We start from the raw sequence: 18,833 nt of genomic DNA, 5'->3' as shown, positions 1-18,833 counted from the left end.
CTCAACAATCAATTAATTAATAGTTACTGAACAATCAATTAATTAATAGTTACTGAACAATCAATTAATTAATAGTTACTGAACAATCAATTAATTAATAGTTACTGAACAATCAATTAATTAATAGTTACTCAACAAATAATTCATTGTTACTTAACAGTTAATTAGTATTTACTTAACAATTAATTAGTTATTACTTAATAATTAATAAATTAATAATTTATTAACAATTAATTAATTAATAATTTATTAACAATTAATTAATTAGTAATTTATTAACAATTAATTAATTAGTAATTACTTAACAATTAATTAGTTATTACTTAATAATGAATAAATTAATAATTTCTTAACAATTAATTAATTAGTAATTACTTAACAATTAATTAGTTATTACTTAATAATTAATAAATTAATAATTTCTTAACAATTAATTAATTAGTAATTTCTTAACAATTAATTAATTAGTAATTACTTAATAATTAATTAATTAGTAACTACCTAATAATTAGTAAAATATATATTTTTTGACAATTAATTAATTTTTAATTACTTAACGATGAATTAATCAATTAGTAATTACTTAACAATTAATTAATTAATTAGTAATTACTTAACGATGAATTAATCAATTAGTAATTACTTAACAATTAATTAATTAATTAGTAATTACTTAACAATTAATTAATTAATTAATTAATTAATTAGTAATTAATTAACAATTAATTAAAGTTGCTTAACAAATAATTAAAAGTTGCTTGGCAATTAACGAATAGTTGCGTGGTAATTAATTTTAAATTACTTAATTTTTAATTAATAGTTGCGTGGTAATTAATTTATTTATTACTTAATTTTTAATTAATAGTTGCTTAACAAATAATTTATAATTACTTAATTTTTAATTAATAGTTGCTTAACAATTTATTTATAATTACTTAATTTTTAATTAATAGTTGCTTAACAATTAATTTATAATTACTTAATTGTTAATTAATAGTTGCTTTACAATTAATTATTAATTACTTAACAATTAATAAAAAATACTCGTCAATTAATAAATAGTTACTTAGCAATTAATTTATAATTACTTAATATTTAATTAATAGTTGCTTAACAAATAAATTATAATTACGTAATATTTAATTAATAGTTGCTTAACAAATAATTTATAATTACGTAATATTTAATTAATAGTTGCTTAACAAATAATTTATAATTACGTAATATTTAATTAATAGTTGTTTAATAAATAATTAATAATTACTTCACAATTAATTAATATAATTGATTTATAGTAGATTTGGGTTGAAGCTACGAAAAACTATTGGGTGAAACTAATAGAAATCGTACAGATCGATCCAATTGTGATTAAGGACGCGATCGTTTCACAGCAGAAGAAAAAAGATGCTACACTTTGATCTGAGACAAACTACGAAAATGTTTATTATTTAAGTTCAAAAATTATTTCATTTATTTACTTTAATTAAGCACGTGGTGATCCTTTCACGGCTGAGAGAAAAAGTACAACCCTTTGATCTTAGACAAACTACGAAAGTGCGCATTGTTAAAGTTCAAATAATTTTATTTACTAATTTAAGTTTCTAAAAAGTATGTTACAGAGTTACGGCAAAATCTATACATCAAAGAGAAATAAAAATTTCAACAATTTTCGACAAAACAGACCAAAGAGATTTCCGAGTCTCGACCTATACAATGTAGACTAATTTTCTCTACAGCAGTAGTTTTACTAAACTAATGGTTTTAAAAGTGTCATGATAAAGCGGCTAAACACTAGATACAGCTTTTACGCGGGGGACTGTTCAATCTCTATTAAATGCAATTACTTTCGATGTAAAGTAAACCTGCCGTGTAATCGAAATGTCAATTAGAAGTTTAGTTGGTCCGAGGAGGAGTAAAGTGTTAAAAGTTTCTGTATTGCGAAATGAGGACGTAATATTTCCCTTAGACACAAACCCCTTACCTAATCCCTATTTTCAATCGTTTAAATTGACCAAAAAACCACGATCTTCCTCGCGCTAAACTATACCGACGACTAACCCAAAAAATTTAATCTTCTCGTTTACGGGGCTTAAAACTTTTCAATTTGATAATCTTTCCATTAAAAACGAAAGATGATTGTCATCGCCAAATAAAGTTTAGGCTTAAGTTAATCCTCTCATAAGGTAAGACTTATAAAAGAAAACTACGGGGTATTTTCTTTGAGGTGTACAATTTTTCTCAAATGCTATATGTAGAAATGTGGCTGCAGCGACAGGCTCCGTTTCATGATACCCGAAAGGAATTCCCCGCCTACACGAAGAGAGAGAATTATACCGGTGTGTCTTCCCCCGTACCAGGAAAGAAAGGAAAAGATTAGGCGAGGGAAAGCGGAGGGGCGTGGTTAGCTCACATATTCGCTGTTAAGCTGAATACATTGTTGAGAGAAATAGGGACCACAAGAAGGCACTAAGACGCGGATTGGGCGTGTTTATATCGGAAGGACGTTTTCACGAAATTACTTTTCTCGCGACCTCCTTGGAGAGGTTACACTTTTTTTAAACCCCACCCCCCCCCCCTCCTCCATCTTGATCAAAAAATGTTACCGAGGACAAACTCAAAACAACTAGCAAACAGGGATAGAATACGTTTCGATTTCTTTGGGAAAATCGATTTTTTACTCCCCGAAGTTTATTTGGGTCAAGATTAAAATCTTAATTCGAATCCAGGATGGTTTGAAATGTTCGACGTTGTTCGGAACTAAATATAGTGACTCTTACAAAGAGACATCCCGAGGTGTTTCTCTCCGATTTTTTTTTCAAACTCGGGAGTTAAGTAGACTTTCATGTTCCTTGAAAACTCCTAAATTGAAAAGTTTCAATGTTTAAGCTTCCTCTACGTAAAATAGCATGGACAAATCACGGATTGTAAACCCTTACGATTTGAGCGAAATTTGATTTTACCCATTTTTAACGATTTCACCCAATTTTATCAATTTTACCTAATTGTTCTTTTTAAATATTGTAGAAAATATTTAACTTAATTTATTTATTTAACCAAACGAGGAAAAATCTTCTTTTTATTTATTTCAAAAATAATTAACAATTTCATTTATTTTGTGATTAAAAAAGGCACCACACTTTGATTTTAACCAAACGAGGAAAAATCTTTTTAAATATTGCAGAAAATAATTAACAATTTCATTTATTTTGTGATTAAAACAGGCACCCCACTTTGATTTTAACCAAACGAGGAAAAATCTTTTTAAATATTGCAGAAAATAATTAACAATTTCATTTATTTTGTGATTAAAACAGGCACCACACTTTGATTTTAACCAAACGAGGAAAAATCTTTTTAAATATTGCAGAAAATAATTAACAATTTCATTTATTTTGTGATTAAAACAGGCACCCCACTTTGATTTTAACCAAACGAGGAAAAATCTTTTTAAATATTGCAGAAAATAATTAACAATTTCATTTATTTTGTGATTAAAACAGGCACCCCACTTTGATTTTAACCAAACGAGGAAAAATCTTTTTAAATATTGCAGAAAATAATTAACAATTTCATTTATTTTGTGATTAAAACAGGCACCACACTTTGATTTTAACCAAACGAGGAAAAATCTTTTTAAATATTGCAGAAAATAATTAACAATTTCATTTATTTTGTGATTAAAACAGGCACCCCACTTTGATTTTAACCAAACGAGGAAAAATCTTTTTAAATATTGCAGAAAATAATTAACAATTTCATTTATTTTGTGATTAAAACAGGCACCCCACTTTGATTTTAACCAAACGAGGAAAAATCTTTTTAAATATTGCAGAAAATAATTAACAATTTCATTTATTTGTGATTAAAACAGGCACCACACTTTGATTTTAACCAAACGAGGAAAAATCTTTTTAAATATTGCAGAAAATAATTAACAATTTCATTTATTTTGTGATTAAAACAGGCACCCCACTTTGATTTTAACCAAACGAGGAAAAATCTTTTTAAATATTGCAGAAAATAATTAACAATTTCATTTATTTTGTGATTAAAACAGGCACCCCACTTTGATTTTAACCAAACGAGGAAAAATCTTTTTAAATATTGCAGAAAATAATTAACAATTTCATTTATTTTGTGATTAAAACAGGCACCCCACTTTGATTTTAACCAAACGAGGAAAAATCTTTTTAAATATTGCAGAAAATAATTAACAATTTCATTTATTTTGTGATTAAAACAGGCACCCCACTTTGATTTTAACCAAACGAGGAAAAATCTTTTTAAATATTGCAGAAAATAATTAACAATTTCATTTATTTTGTGATTAAAACAGGCACCCCACTTTGATTTTAACCAAACGAGGAAAAATCTTTTTAAATATTGCAGAAAATAATTAACAATTTCATTTATTTTGTGATTAAAACAGGCACCCCACTTTGATTTTAACCAAACGAGGAAAAATCTTTTTAAATATTGCAGAAAATAATTAACAATTTCATTTATTTTGTGATTAAAACAGGCACCACACTTTGATTTTAACCAAACGAGGAAAAATCTTTTTAAATATTGCAGAAAATAATTAACAATTTCATTTATTTTGTGATTAAAACAGGCACCCCACTTTGATTTTAACCAAACGAGGAAAAATCTTTTTAAATATTGCAGAAAATAATTAACAATTTCATTTATTTTGTGATTAAAACAGGCACCCCACTTTGATTTTAACCAAACGAGGAAAAATCTTTTTAAATATTGCAGAAAATAATTAACAATTTCATTTATTTGTGATTAAAACAGGCACCACACTTTGATTTTAACCAAACGAGGAAAAATCTTTTTAAATATTGCAGAAAATAATTAACAATTTCATTTATTTTGTGATTAAAACAGGCACCCCACTTTGATTTTAACCAAACGAGGAAAAATCTTTTTAAATATTGCAGAAAATAATTAACAATTTCATTTATTTTGTGATTAAAACAGGCACCCCACTTTGATTTTAACCAAACGAGGAAAAATCTTTTTAAATATTGCAGAAAATAATTAACAATTTCATTTATTTTGTGATTAAAACAGGCACCACACTTTGATTTTAACCAAACGAGGAAAAATCTTTTTAAATATTGCAGAAAATATTTAACAATTTCATTTATTTTGTGATTAAAACAGGCACCCCACTTTGATTTTAACCAAACGAGGAAAAATCTTTTTAAATATTGCAGAAAATAATTAACAATTTCATTTATTTTGTGATTAAAACAGGCACCCCACTTTGATTTTAACCAAACGAGGAAAAATCTTTTTAAATATTGCAGAAAATAATTAACAATTTCATTTATTTGTGATTAAAACAGGCACCACACTTTGATTTTAACCAAACGAGGAAAAATCTTTTTAAATATTGCAGAAAATAATTAACAATTTCATTTATTTTGTGATTAAAACAGGCACCCCACTTTGATTTTAACCAAACGAGGAAAAATCTTTTTAAATATTGCAGAAAATAATTAACAATTTCATTTATTTTGTGATTAAAACAGGCACCCCACTTTGATTTTAACCAAACGAGGAAAAATCTTTTTAAATATTGCAGAAAATAATTAACAATTTCATTTATTTTGTGATTAAAACAGGCACCCCACTTTGATTTTAACCAAACGAGGAAAAATCTTTTTAAATATTGCAGAAAATAATTAACAATTTCATTTATTTTGTGATTAAAACAGGCACCCCACTTTGATTTTAACCAAACGAGGAAAAATCTTTTTAAATATTGCAGAAAATAATTAACAATTTCATTTATTTGTGATTAAAACAGGCACCACACTTTGATTTTAACCAAACGAGGAAAAATCTTTTTAAATATTGCAGAAAATAATTAACAATTTCATTTATTTTGTGATTAAAACAGGCACCACACTTTGATTTTAACCAAACGAGGAAAAATCTTTTTAAATATTGCAGAAAATAATTAACAATTTCATTTATTTTGTGATTAAAACAGGCACCCCACTTTGATTTTAACCAAACGAGGAAAAATCTTTTTAAATATTGCAGAAAATAATTAACAATTTCATTTATTTTGTGATTAAAACAGGCACCCCACTTTGATTTTAACCAAACGAGGAAAAATCTTTTTAAATATTGCAGAAAATAATTAACAATTTCATTTATTTTGTGATTAAAACAGGCACCACACTTTGATTTTAACCAAACGAGGAAAAATCTTTTTAAATATTGCAGAAAATAATTAACAATTTCATTTATTTTGTGATTAAAACAGGCACCCCACTTTGATTTTAACCAAACGAGGAAAAATCTTTTTAAATATTGCAGAAAATAATTAACAATTTCATTTTTTCATTTATTTTGTGATTAAAACAGGCACCACACTTTGATTTTAACCAAACGAGGAAAAATCTTTTTAAATATTGCAGAAAATAATTAACAATTTCATTTATTTTGTGATTAAAACAGGCACCCCACTTTGATTTTAACCAAACGAGGAAAAATCTTTTTAAATATTGCAGAAAATAATTAACAATTTCATTTATTTTGTGATTAAAACAGGCACCCCACTTTGATTTTAACCAAACGAGGAAAAATCTTTTTAAATATTGCAGAAAATAATTAACAATTTCATTTATTTTGTGATTAAAACAGGCACCACACTTTGATTTTAACCAAACGAGGAAATTTTTTTTTAAATATTGCAGAAAATAATTAATAATTTCATTTATTTTGTGATTAAAACAGGCACCCCACTTTGATTTTAACCAAACGAGGAAAAATCTTTTTAAATATTGCAGAAAATAATTAACAATTTCATTTATTTTGTGATTAAAACAGGCACCCCACTTTGATTTTAACCAAACGAGGAAAAATCTTTTTAAATATTGCAGAAAATAATTAACAATTTCATTTATTTGTGATTAAAACAGGCACCCCACTTTGATTTTAACCAAACGAGGAAAAATCTTTTTAAATATTGCAGAAAATAATTAACAATTTCATTTTTTCATTTATTTTGTGATTAAAACAGGCACCACACTTTGATTTTAACCAAACTAGGAAAAATCTTTTTAAATATTGCAGAAAATAATTAACAATTTCATTTATTTTGTGATTAAAACAGGCACACCACTTTGATTTTAACCAAACGAGGAAAAATCTTTTTAAATATTGCAGAAAATAATTAACAATTTCATTTATTTTGTGATTAAAACAGGCACCCCACTTTGATTTTAACCAAACGAGGAAAAATCTTTTTAAATATTGCAGAAAATAATTAACAATTTCATTTATTTTGTGATTAAAACAGGCACCCCACTTTGATTTTAACCAAACGAGGAAAAATCTTTTTAAATATTGCAGAAAATAATTAACAATTTCATTTATTTTGTGATTAAAACAGGCACCCCACTTTGATTTTAACCAAACGAGGAAAAATCTTTTTAAATATTGCAGAAAATAATTAACAATTTCATTTATTTGTGATTAAAACAGGCACCACACTTTGATTTTAACCAAACGAGGAAAAATCTTTTTAAATATTGCAGAAAATAATTAACAATTTCATTTATTTTGTGATTAAAACAGGCACCACACTTTGATTTTAACCAAACGAGGAAAAATCTTTTTAAATATTGCAGAAAATAATTAACAATTTCATTTATTTTGTGATTAAAACAGGCACCCCACTTTGATTTTAACCAAACGAGGAAAAATCTTTTTAAATATTGCAGAAAATAATTAACAATTTCATTTATTTTGTGATTAAAACAGGCACCCCACTTTGATTTTAACCAAACGAGGAAAAATCTTTTTAAATATTGCAGAAAATAATTAACAATTTCATTTATTTTGTGATTAAAACAGGCACCACACTTTGATTTTAACCAAACGAGGAAAAATCTTTTTAAATATTGCAGAAAATAATTAACAATTTCATTTATTTTGTGATTAAAACAGGCACCCCACTTTGATTTTAACCAAACGAGGAAAAATCTTTTTAAATATTGCAGAAAATAATTAACAATTTCATTTTTTCATTTATTTTGTGATTAAAACAGGCACCACACTTTGATTTTAACCAAACGAGGAAAAATCTTTTTAAATATTGCAGAAAATAATTAACAATTTCATTTATTTTGTGATTAAAACAGGCACCCCACTTTGATTTTAACCAAACGAGGAAAAATCTTTTTAAATATTGCAGAAAATAATTAACAATTTCATTTATTTTGTGATTAAAACAGGCACCCCACTTTGATTTTAACCAAACGAGGAAAAATCTTTTTAAATATTGCAGAAAATAATTAACAATTTCATTTATTTTGTGATTAAAACAGGCACCACACTTTGATTTTAACCAAACGAGGAAATTTTTTTTTAAATATTGCAGAAAATAATTAATAATTTCATTTATTTTGTGATTAAAACAGGCACCCCACTTTGATTTTAACCAAACGAGGAAAAATCTTTTTAAATATTGCAGAAAATAATTAACAATTTCATTTATTTTGTGATTAAAACAGGCACCCCACTTTGATTTTAACCAAACGAGGAAAAATCTTTTTAAATATTGCAGAAAATAATTAACAATTTCATTTATTTGTGATTAAAACAGGCACCCCACTTTGATTTTAACCAAACGAGGAAAAATCTTTTTAAATATTGCAGAAAATAATTAACAATTTCATTTTTTCATTTATTTTGTGATTAAAACAGGCACCACACTTTGATTTTAACCAAACTAGGAAAAATCTTTTTAAATATTGCAGAAAATAATTAACAATTTCATTTATTTTGTGATTAAAACAGGCACACCACTTTGATTTTAACCAAACGAGGAAAAATCTTTTTAAATATTGCAGAAAATAATTAACAATTTCATTTATTTTGTGATTAAAACAGGCACCCCACTTTGATTTTAACCAAACGAGGAAAAATCTTTTTAAATATTGCAGAAAATAATTAACAATTTCATTTATTTTGTGATTAAAACAGGCACCACACTTTGATTTTAACCAAACGAGGAAAATTTTTTTTAAATATTGCAGAAAATAATTAATAATTTCATTTATTTTGTGATTAAAACAGGCACCCCACTTTGATTTTAACCAAACGAGGAAAAATCTTTTTAAATATTGCAGAAAATAATTAACAATTTCATTTATTTTGTGATTAAAACAGGCACCACACTTTGATTTTAACCAAACGAGGAAAAATCTTTTTAAATATTGCAGAAAATAATTAACAATTTCATTTATTTTGTGATTAAAACAGGCACCCCACTTTGATTTTAACCAAACGAGGAAAAATCTTTTTAAATATTGCAGAAAATAATTAACAATTTCATTTATTTTGTGATTAAAACAGGCACCCCACTTTGATTTTAACCAAACGAGGAAAAATCTTTTTAAATATTGCAGAAAATAATTAACAATTTCATTTTTTCATTTATTTTGTGATTAAAACAGGCACCACACTTTGATTTTAACCAAACGAGGAAAAATCTTTTTAAATATTGCAGAAAATAATTAACAATTTCATTTATTTTGTGATTAAAACAGGCACCCCACTTTGATTTTAACCAAACGAGGAAAAATCTTTTTAAATATTGCAGAAAATAATTAACAATTTCATTTATTTTGTGATTAAAACAGGCACCCCACTTTGATTTTAACCAAACGAGGAAAAATCTTTTTAAATATTGCAGAAAATAATTAACAATTTCATTTATTTTGTGATTAAAACAGGCACCCCACTTTGATTTTAACCAAACGAGGAAAAATCTTTTTAAATATTGCAGAAAATAATTAACAATTTCATTTTTTCATTTATTTTGTGATTAAAACAGGCACCACACTTTGATTTTAACCAAACGAGGAAAAATCTTTTTAAATATTGCAGAAAATAATTAACAATTTCATTTATTTTGTGATTAAAACAGGCACCCCACTTTGATTTTAACCAAACGAGGAAAAATCTTTTTAAATATTGCAGAAAATAATTAACAATTTCATTTATTTGTGATTAAAACAGGCACCCCACTTTGATTTTAACCAAACGAGGAAAAATCTTTTTAAATATTGCAGAAAATAATTAACAATTTCATTTTTTCATTTATTTTGTGATTAAAACAGGCACCACACTTTGATTTTAACCAAACTAGGAAAAATCTTTTTAAATATTGCAGAAAATAATTAACAATTTCATTTATTTTGTGATTAAAACAGGCACACCACTTTGATTTTAACCAAACGAGGAAAAATCTTTTTAAATATTGCAGAAAATAATTAACAATTTCATTTATTTTGTGATTAAAACAGGCACCCCACTTTGATTTTAACCAAACGAGGAAAAATCTTTTTAAATATTGCAGAAAATAATTAACAATTTCATTTATTTTGTGATTAAAACAGGCACCACACTTTGATTTTAACCAAACGAGGAAAATTTTTTTTAAATATTGCAGAAAATAATTAATAATTTCATTTATTTTGTGATTAAAACAGGCACCCCACTTTGATTTTAACCAAACGAGGAAAAATCTTTTTAAATATTGCAGAAAATAATTAACAATTTCATTTATTTTGTGATTAAAACAGGCACCACACTTTGATTTTAACCAAACGAGGAAAAATCTTTTTAAATATTGCAGAAAATAATTAACAATTTCATTTATTTTGTGATTAAAACAGGCACCCCACTTTGATTTTAACCAAACGAGGAAAAATCTTTTTAAATATTGCAGAAAATAATTAACAATTTCATTTATTTTGTGATTAAAACAGGCACCCCACTTTGATTTTAACCAAACGAGGAAAAATCTTTTTAAATATTGCAGAAAATAATTAACAATTTCATTTTTTCATTTATTTTGTGATTAAAACAGGCACCACACTTTGATTTTAACCAAACGAGGAAAAATCTTTTTAAATATTGCAGAAAATAATTAACAATTTCATTTATTTTGTGATTAAAACAGGCACCCCACTTTGATTTTAACCAAACGAGGAAAAATCTTTTTAAATATTGCAGAAAATAATTAACAATTTCATTTATTTTGTGATTAAAACAGGCACCCCACTTTGATTTTAACCAAACGAGGAAAAATCTTTTTAAATATTGCAGAAAATAATTAACAATTTCATTTATTTGTGATTAAAACAGGCACCCCACTTTGATTTTAACCAAACGAGGAAAAATCTTTTTAAATATTGCAGAAAATAATTAACAATTTCATTTATTTTGTGATTAAAACAGGCACCCCACTTTGATTTTAACCAAACGAGGAAAAATCTTTTTAAATATTGCAGAAAATAATTAACAATTTCATTTATTTTGTGATTAAAACAGGCACCCCACTTTGATTTTAACCAAACGAGGAAAAATCTTTTTAAATATTGCAGAAAATAATTAACAATTTCATTTATTTTGTGATTAAAACAGGCACCACACTTTGATTTTAACCAAACGAGGAAAATTTTTTTTAAATATTGCAGAAAATAATTAATAATTTCATTTATTTTGTGATTAAAACAGGCACCCCACTTTGATTTTAACCAAACGAGGAAAAATCTTTTTAAATATTGCAGAAAATAATTAACAATTTCATTTATTTTGTGATTAAAACAGGCACCACACTTTGATTTTAACCAAACGAGGAAAAATCTTTTTAAATATTGCAGAAAATAATTAACAATTTCATTTATTTTGTGATTAAAACAGGCACCCCACTTTGATTTTAACCAAACGAGGAAAAATCTTTTTAAATATTGCAGAAAATAATTAACAATTTCATTTATTTGTGATTAAAACAGGCACCACACTTTGATTTTAACCAAACGAGGAAAAATCTTTTTAAATATTTAACAGCGTCATCTAGTATGTTGATGAGATAAGACACTACACTTTGATCTTATTAAAACGACGAAGACGTTTATCATTCAATTTAAAAAAAAGTGTATTTATTTTGTATAACATGAAATATTTTAAGAGCCGCATATATACACGTAAATATTTTATTTAAGTTGATCAGAAAATGTTTTAGAATAACACCAAAATTTATATAGCAATAAAAGATATGTAATTCATGTATTGGAAATTTTCAGCCTTTTTGGAGAAATATAGCGTTAGTTATCGGATCTAGACAAAACAAAATTTCAAGTCTACTGGTAGTTTTGGCTCTCTCTCTCTCGGCCAATAAGGTCTATCCGAGAAATATTATTTATTTTTTTTCCGTTTTTCCAAGGGTTTATTGATATTCGTAAAACTGTATCCTCTGGAAGATTCGAAATCGGAAGAAAACAGAGCGATTTCGATGGGCGAACACGCAGCGAGAGCAACATAAAATTGGACGAGTCGACCGAAATTATATTGCCCAATAAAGTTTCCAAGGCGACGCTTCGTAAAAACAATAACTTCGTGTACGAAAGTACTTTTAAGTTTTTCTCCACTCTTCCTCTTCCTTCAAGGTCCTCCTACAGAACTGCCTACTGTAATTACATTTTTTTTCTCCATAAAAACTACTGCGGTGAAAACATACTTGAAGGGGAAAGAGTTCTAAGGTTTTCTTTAGTTTCGATGGAACGCGTTTTTGTTGTATTTAAACAAGTAAAACTAATTTAACAAATTTAAATTCTATAGTTAATTTAATTAGTTGTAAAGAACCGGACTCGCGCTGTAATTAATGAACTAAAAATCGATTTAAGTATTTCTAAGCCCCAGATGAATATTTGATTTGTACATAATAAAATAAGTTTTGGGGTGAAATATCTCGGTAAATATTTAATCAAAGGTTTGGTATTCAAGACTGAAACTAGGAAGAAATTTTTACAGTAAGCTTTCGGCTTAAAATTTTGCCTAAGAATATACAGATTTTCCTAGGCCCTATGGGATTTCTTTTTGAAGGTTTTTGTTAAAAATTTAAAATTTAATCTTACCTATTACCAAAAGTAACATAATTATCAAAAGTGTGCCAGTTCCGGTACTTTCTAATGCTAACGATTTACTAAATGATGCAGGAGTTAGGTAGAAATGACGTCGTTACCAAATAGATAAGCGCTTCTATCGAGGTAATACGTGACTTAAAAGCGAAAATAGGTGGTAAGTATAAATTTAACAAGATGGCACACTTATGCTCCAAATTCTTATAAACTTATGGTTATAGTTACACGTTATTGAAAATCAGGAATGGTTTATTTCGTGTAATATACGTTTACGTTGACATGCTAGAATGCAACCAGTCCAACGCACGTCATCGAGATAATTATTTGTTCGATTATATTTCGGGAATTTCTAAATTACTTCCAGCAAAACTTTTGAATAATGAACGGGCCAGCGCGGTTCCAGTTTTTGACAAGATAATGACACCTTTTAATAATAAATAGAGTTCAAATTAAATCCTCTCGAAGTTTTGAGTACTGGTGCTTCCGAAGTTAGCTAATACCGCCTTACCGGAAGTTACGGTTTACGAGGTCCACTTTTGAAATAATCCGCTGAAGAATCGGCGTGTAAGTACAAGAAGATTATTATAATATATGCAACATTTGTACAAGAACTTTCCCATTTTGGGTCTATTGTTAAATTTGCAGGACGAATTTATCGCTAATGAGATTACCGAAATAAAATATCTCATTATTTTACTTGGAGAAAAAACTGATAAAAGTATACCTTTATTGAAGACAAAAAAGCCTCATTAAACCAGGAAAAGAACAAAACCGATAAATTCATTTGTTTGACGAGAGATTTCCGATGAAAAACTAGCTTTCAGAATTTTTCTATCGGTCGTATTGCCCCGAACCTAAAGAAACACATAATTTAAGATTTGTTGAAACTTCTTTGATTAAAAAAAAACTCAAAATACAAATGCAGGCGTCAATTGAAATGAAATTCACGAAGCTTTTACATATTTTTAAAATTAAATAAACGATTTGTGTACCGTTTTGGTTTCCGGAACCTTACTTTATGATTGAAAGTTGTCGTAATAGATCCACGAGAAAACTAAAACTAAAAAATGTTAGGTGTTAATCAAATAGACCCAACCCTCTCTACCTTAGATCCAAAACTAAGTAACTCAACTTTATAGCGCATTTTATTCATACCAAAAATTTAATAATTATAATAATCGGGCCAAGTTAGCTAGCGACATTTAATGCCTTAAATTCAGGTGACCGAGTTAAATTGCCTAGAAGCGTGGTTACTATTACCGTTAACGTTACGTAGAAATAAATTCACCGTTAAAGGTCCATACTAAATAATTTTACGGTTGAAATATATAGGATAAAATAAATAAATTTACGAAGAACAAACCCGTGATCTAAGGATAAAAATGAAATAGTATTTTTATCCTTAGTTCACAGGTTTGTTATTTATTTATTTTATACTAAATGCACTCTCGGTTGTTCTAAAAATATTAATAATGCATTTAATTTCACTTTTAGATATAACTGATTTTGGAACTAAGGTAGCGAATTGTCAAGATAAAAATATCCTTTCTTGGTTAATTAGAGGTCTATTTTTAAAAGCTTTTAGTTTTTAATATTTTCCCATAGAATATAATTTAATTTAATTTCGTTTATGAGGAACATAATGGTGTGAAGGCCTCGATGCCTTACAGGTTCGATTTTAATGCTTTTATTTATAATAGATGGCGCCAATAGGAACTATGATAAATTATTTGTGTCTTGTTCAGCTTATTGAAACCTTACACGTCTTGATAAATTAGTGAAAAAGAAATACAGAAAAAAATCATATTTTTATTGTTTTTCCGATAATCTAAAATGTCTACGTTTCAAACTGTGGGCGCCATCTGGTAATACTAACAATTTTCAAGAGTATTAAAAAATGCATTTCCCCTGTGGAAGATCCTTTTCCCGTGTCAAATGTGAATTGGTCTATTATTAATGCAAAGCTATATTTCAATTTTTATCACAGTCCGCGGCTATCATGGTCTAGTTTTCCCTATTGAATTGTGAATCTAGAGGTCCAATCAAAACGTCGGATTTCAGTATTTCACGAAACAAGTTTTTAAAAAATAAGAATACTGCCGTCTGCTCCCAAATGACGAGAAAACTTTATCATTCTACCCGTGGCGCCGTCTATCTCTCAATGGTTCGTTCAAATAAGACGGGTTTTCCGGCAAAAAAAAAATGTCTTCAAAAATAATGGATGGCACCACGGGTCATATGATAACGTTTTCTCGTCATTTTAGAGGAGACGGCACATTCGTAATTTTCAAAAACTTGTTTCGCGGGGAGCAGATTTGATTGTATCTCTAGATTAATATTCCCAACTCAATGGTTTTCCCTCTGTCATAACATGGAGGAATAGTAGAGGAGGGGAAAGGAAAGAAGGCGCTAAATCCGACAGCGTAGTGCCAGTTCGAGGCGGGGGGGGGAAAGGGGGAAAAGTCGAGGTAGACTTTTTAAAAGAATTCAAACCCTAACCGGTAGATGGCGCCATGATCGCGCTGCCTTTGTTGGAATGGAAGAATAGATAAAAGTCTACCTCGACATACCCCCCCGTTTCTACATCCCCCTTTACGCGATTTCTGAAGAGGAATGTCAGTGCTTAGCCCAATCAGAACTATCAATACCACTCCAGGGCTATTCCTCTATGGTCATAAGGAAATTTAGGGAACCCATAGTATAGAGGTTTTACTTAGATATTTTTAAGAGGGAAGAAGCTTACCTTTAGAGCGTGAGGTGAATTGGAAGAAATTCTAAAAATTGTCTAACATTGTAAGTATAAATACATACATCTAAAAAAAATAAAACACCTTCATAATTATTGAAATAAATAAGGTTTCCACTTTATTACCTCCGGGATTACCTCTTTTGGGAATTGTATTATTTTGACGGTAATGAGACCGTCCAATATGTTGCTCGGAGCAAAGAAAAGAAACTATTTTGTTTTGAAAGCGGGGAGGGGGGGGGGGGACAGCATTATCGGGGCGTTCACAAATCCCAAATGTTACGTGAGGTATCATAATATCATAATTTTATTAGTATCAATTATTTTTAAGGTACACTAGCAGTTTAATGGTATAATTAGTTTCCAATAGTGTTGTAAGTCGGAAAATTTTCCGGAAAAGAACCTAGGTCTTTTTTCCCGAAAAATTTCCGTAAAAAAAAGGTTTTAATTCCATGATAAGTCTAATATTGTTTGCAAATTTTAATAAAGCGGCATTTTCGCTTCATTTTTTCGAATCTAAAAGTAAAACTAAACCTTTAGACTAGTTTAAACTGATTAACAATGTAACACTTTTAATGTTTTGTAGTATGTTTTTGCAACTTAAATCAGGAATTTTGGAGTTTTATCCGGATTTTTCAATAATCATACATTTGCCTTGTTATTAAATAAAATCGTGTTATTTTCCGTCCTCCACTATGATGCCCACCCGCTTTTGGCATCCAACACCAGCCTTGGAAATAAGTTTTTTTTTTAAACTGGTCCTCCCTAGCTTATGAATTATAATAACAGTAAATTACTGTTATTACACTTAATTACAGCCAATTTGGGATAGTTCCATAGACTAAACTGTATGTTTCCACCAATAAAAAGCTCTTTTCAGTATAGAAACGTTTCTTAGTCATTTATTTAAAACAATGAGTTTTTGCAAAGTCCGGATTTTTTAACGTGGTTTAATCCGGTTTAATCCACGTGGATAACAACAGACTGGTTACCACCGTGCCAACCCTACTGCTATTTGACATTTTATATCGATAAAAAGTTTCAAAAATTAAAAACCTTTAAAAAGTAATTTATGTTTAAATTTTTTATTTTTCCGATTTGCGGAAAATTTTCTGGAAATTTTTCCGCATTTTATTTTTCCGGAAAATTAACAACACTAGTTTTCTAGATTTATATCAATAAAAATACACTTAATTTGAGTGTAATTTAATAATTTGAAGGTATATGGAGTGGGTGAAAGCATTTGTTACGTAATTTAAGGGTGGGGTCGATTTTTTTGCGTGACGTAATTTGTGAACGCCCCTTTTGTGAGGAAATCAAATGTGAAAGAAAAACGATCTGGCAGCCCTCCTGGGAGAAGAGACAAAAAAAAAACCTAAAAAGACATTGGAAAGACATTACAAATTTGAATTTATCCAATACAATAATCTTATAACAGCATTTTTTACATCTTTGGTAAATCGTCTTCTAACGGCTCCCTGATCGAGTGTTTATGTTGAAGCGACACTTTTGGGAGCCAGCAAATGGATCTTTGGGAATTGGTTATTGAATCCCTCTCCGAGGTATAAGACTTCAAAGAGGCACGCCGAAGAAAAGCCGCTCGTAACACACAGAAGCTCAATCTACAAAGAATATTCCTAGACTTCAAAAAACTAGCTGTTTACGGCCAATTTTGGGCTACTGAATGTAAAAGGCTGGTAGTGGTGTAGTTTCGGAAAACGTAAGGGGGATCTCTTATCAAACCAACAGCGTCCCTCTACGATCATCTTTGAAGAAATCATCAATTGACCTGGATTTGGTTCAAGGAAACATATTTCCATTATACCTGTGTAAACCTGACTAGCGTTCGTACATACATGTGACGTAAGTAGCATAATAACAAAAAGTATGAGAATTAGCAGAAATCATCATGGAACATATTTCCAACGTTATTGCGCCATCAAGGCGAAATAAACAACTATCAAAGACGATAATATACTACTCAGAGTTCGGTGATCAATATCTAGAATACATTCTGAAAGCTAATAATATTTGTCAATAGCATTTGCATCTGATACCACCCTCGCGTAGATCGTAAAACATAAACATAGATGGCGTTAGTCTGTATTTTAATTACAAGACATAAAATATATGGCGTTCGTCTGTATTTTAATTACAAAACATAAACACAGATGGCATTCGTCTGTATTTTAATTACAAAACATAAACATAGATGGCATTCGTCTGTATTTTAATTACAAAACATAAACATAGATGGCGTTCGTCTGTATTTTAATTACAAAACACAAACATAGATGGTGTTAGTCTGTATTTTAATTACAAAACATAAACATAGATGGTGTTCATCTGTGCGAAAGTCTCTCGAATAATTAAAAGCAGACGAACTCTCGCTACGAAGTACGCTATTATGGGGATTAGTCCCATATTCTTAACCTGAATCCAGTCTTGAAAATAATTTATTTCCTTGATGTGTCCATATTTTAATACGAAATATTAATATCCTTTATTAATGTAAGTAACTTCTGTTACGTGGTCTACAATTAGAAAAGATCAATATTTCGTTTTATCCCACGATAGATACTGAAGTGGTGTATTTGACGTATTTTGTAGTAGCAGATATATTTTTGTTAGCAATATGAGGAATTCTATTCGCCGTTATAACGTGATAAATATCGGGAATATAGATAGCTTGAATTCTACTCCCTCTGCAGTCCAGCGTTACTATGGAGAAGGAGTTATTTAATTAATGCATGGAGCTTGTGAATGAAAACGTAAAGGCCCAAACACACATACGGTTCGCAAGCGATTTCGCCTGCGAATTTTCGCGCACGCGCCCATGCGCCATGACTTCCATTCTATTTAAGTCACGCGACGCGACGCAATTTGCTAGCGAAATTTCGCGCGCGAAGGCTATGTGTGCATCCGCCTTAAGAGTTTTACTTACTTGAGTCGAAAACTATAGATGCCACCCAAAACGCGTCTAAATCTCTTATATGAAAAATAAATACCTTCATAAACACAAAGTCTCTTATTTCTAATAGCCAGTTTTAGGTTCTGATGAATCATTTTACAAAGATAAGTGTTAATTTTAAGTTTTAAAGTGATAAAATTGAGTATAAAAGCGGATG

General features: G+C 28.5%; 1 protein-coding gene across 1 annotated transcript in view; it reads left to right on the top strand.

The window, feature by feature from the left end:
- The window catches only part of Dh44 (corticotropin-releasing diuretic hormone 44), a 46,201-nt gene extending 33,887 nt beyond the window's left edge, over positions 1–12,314 (top strand). Inside the window, exon 3 of the mRNA XM_090178443.1 lies at positions 12,263–12,314. The gene's annotated coding sequence lies outside the window, so the exon portion shown is untranslated. The remainder of the gene's footprint in view (positions 1–12,262) is intronic.
- Positions 12,315–18,833: the final 6,519 nt, after the last annotated feature.

This window comes from Leiobunum rupestre, chromosome 6 (assembly GCF_980474605.1).
Source record: "Leiobunum rupestre chromosome 6, qqLeiRupe1.1.hap1, whole genome shotgun sequence".
Taxonomy (NCBI): domain Eukaryota; kingdom Metazoa; phylum Arthropoda; class Arachnida; order Opiliones; family Sclerosomatidae; genus Leiobunum; species Leiobunum rupestre.
Note: the sequence above shows the minus strand (reverse complement) of the source record. Positions and strands in the feature narration are given on the sequence as shown.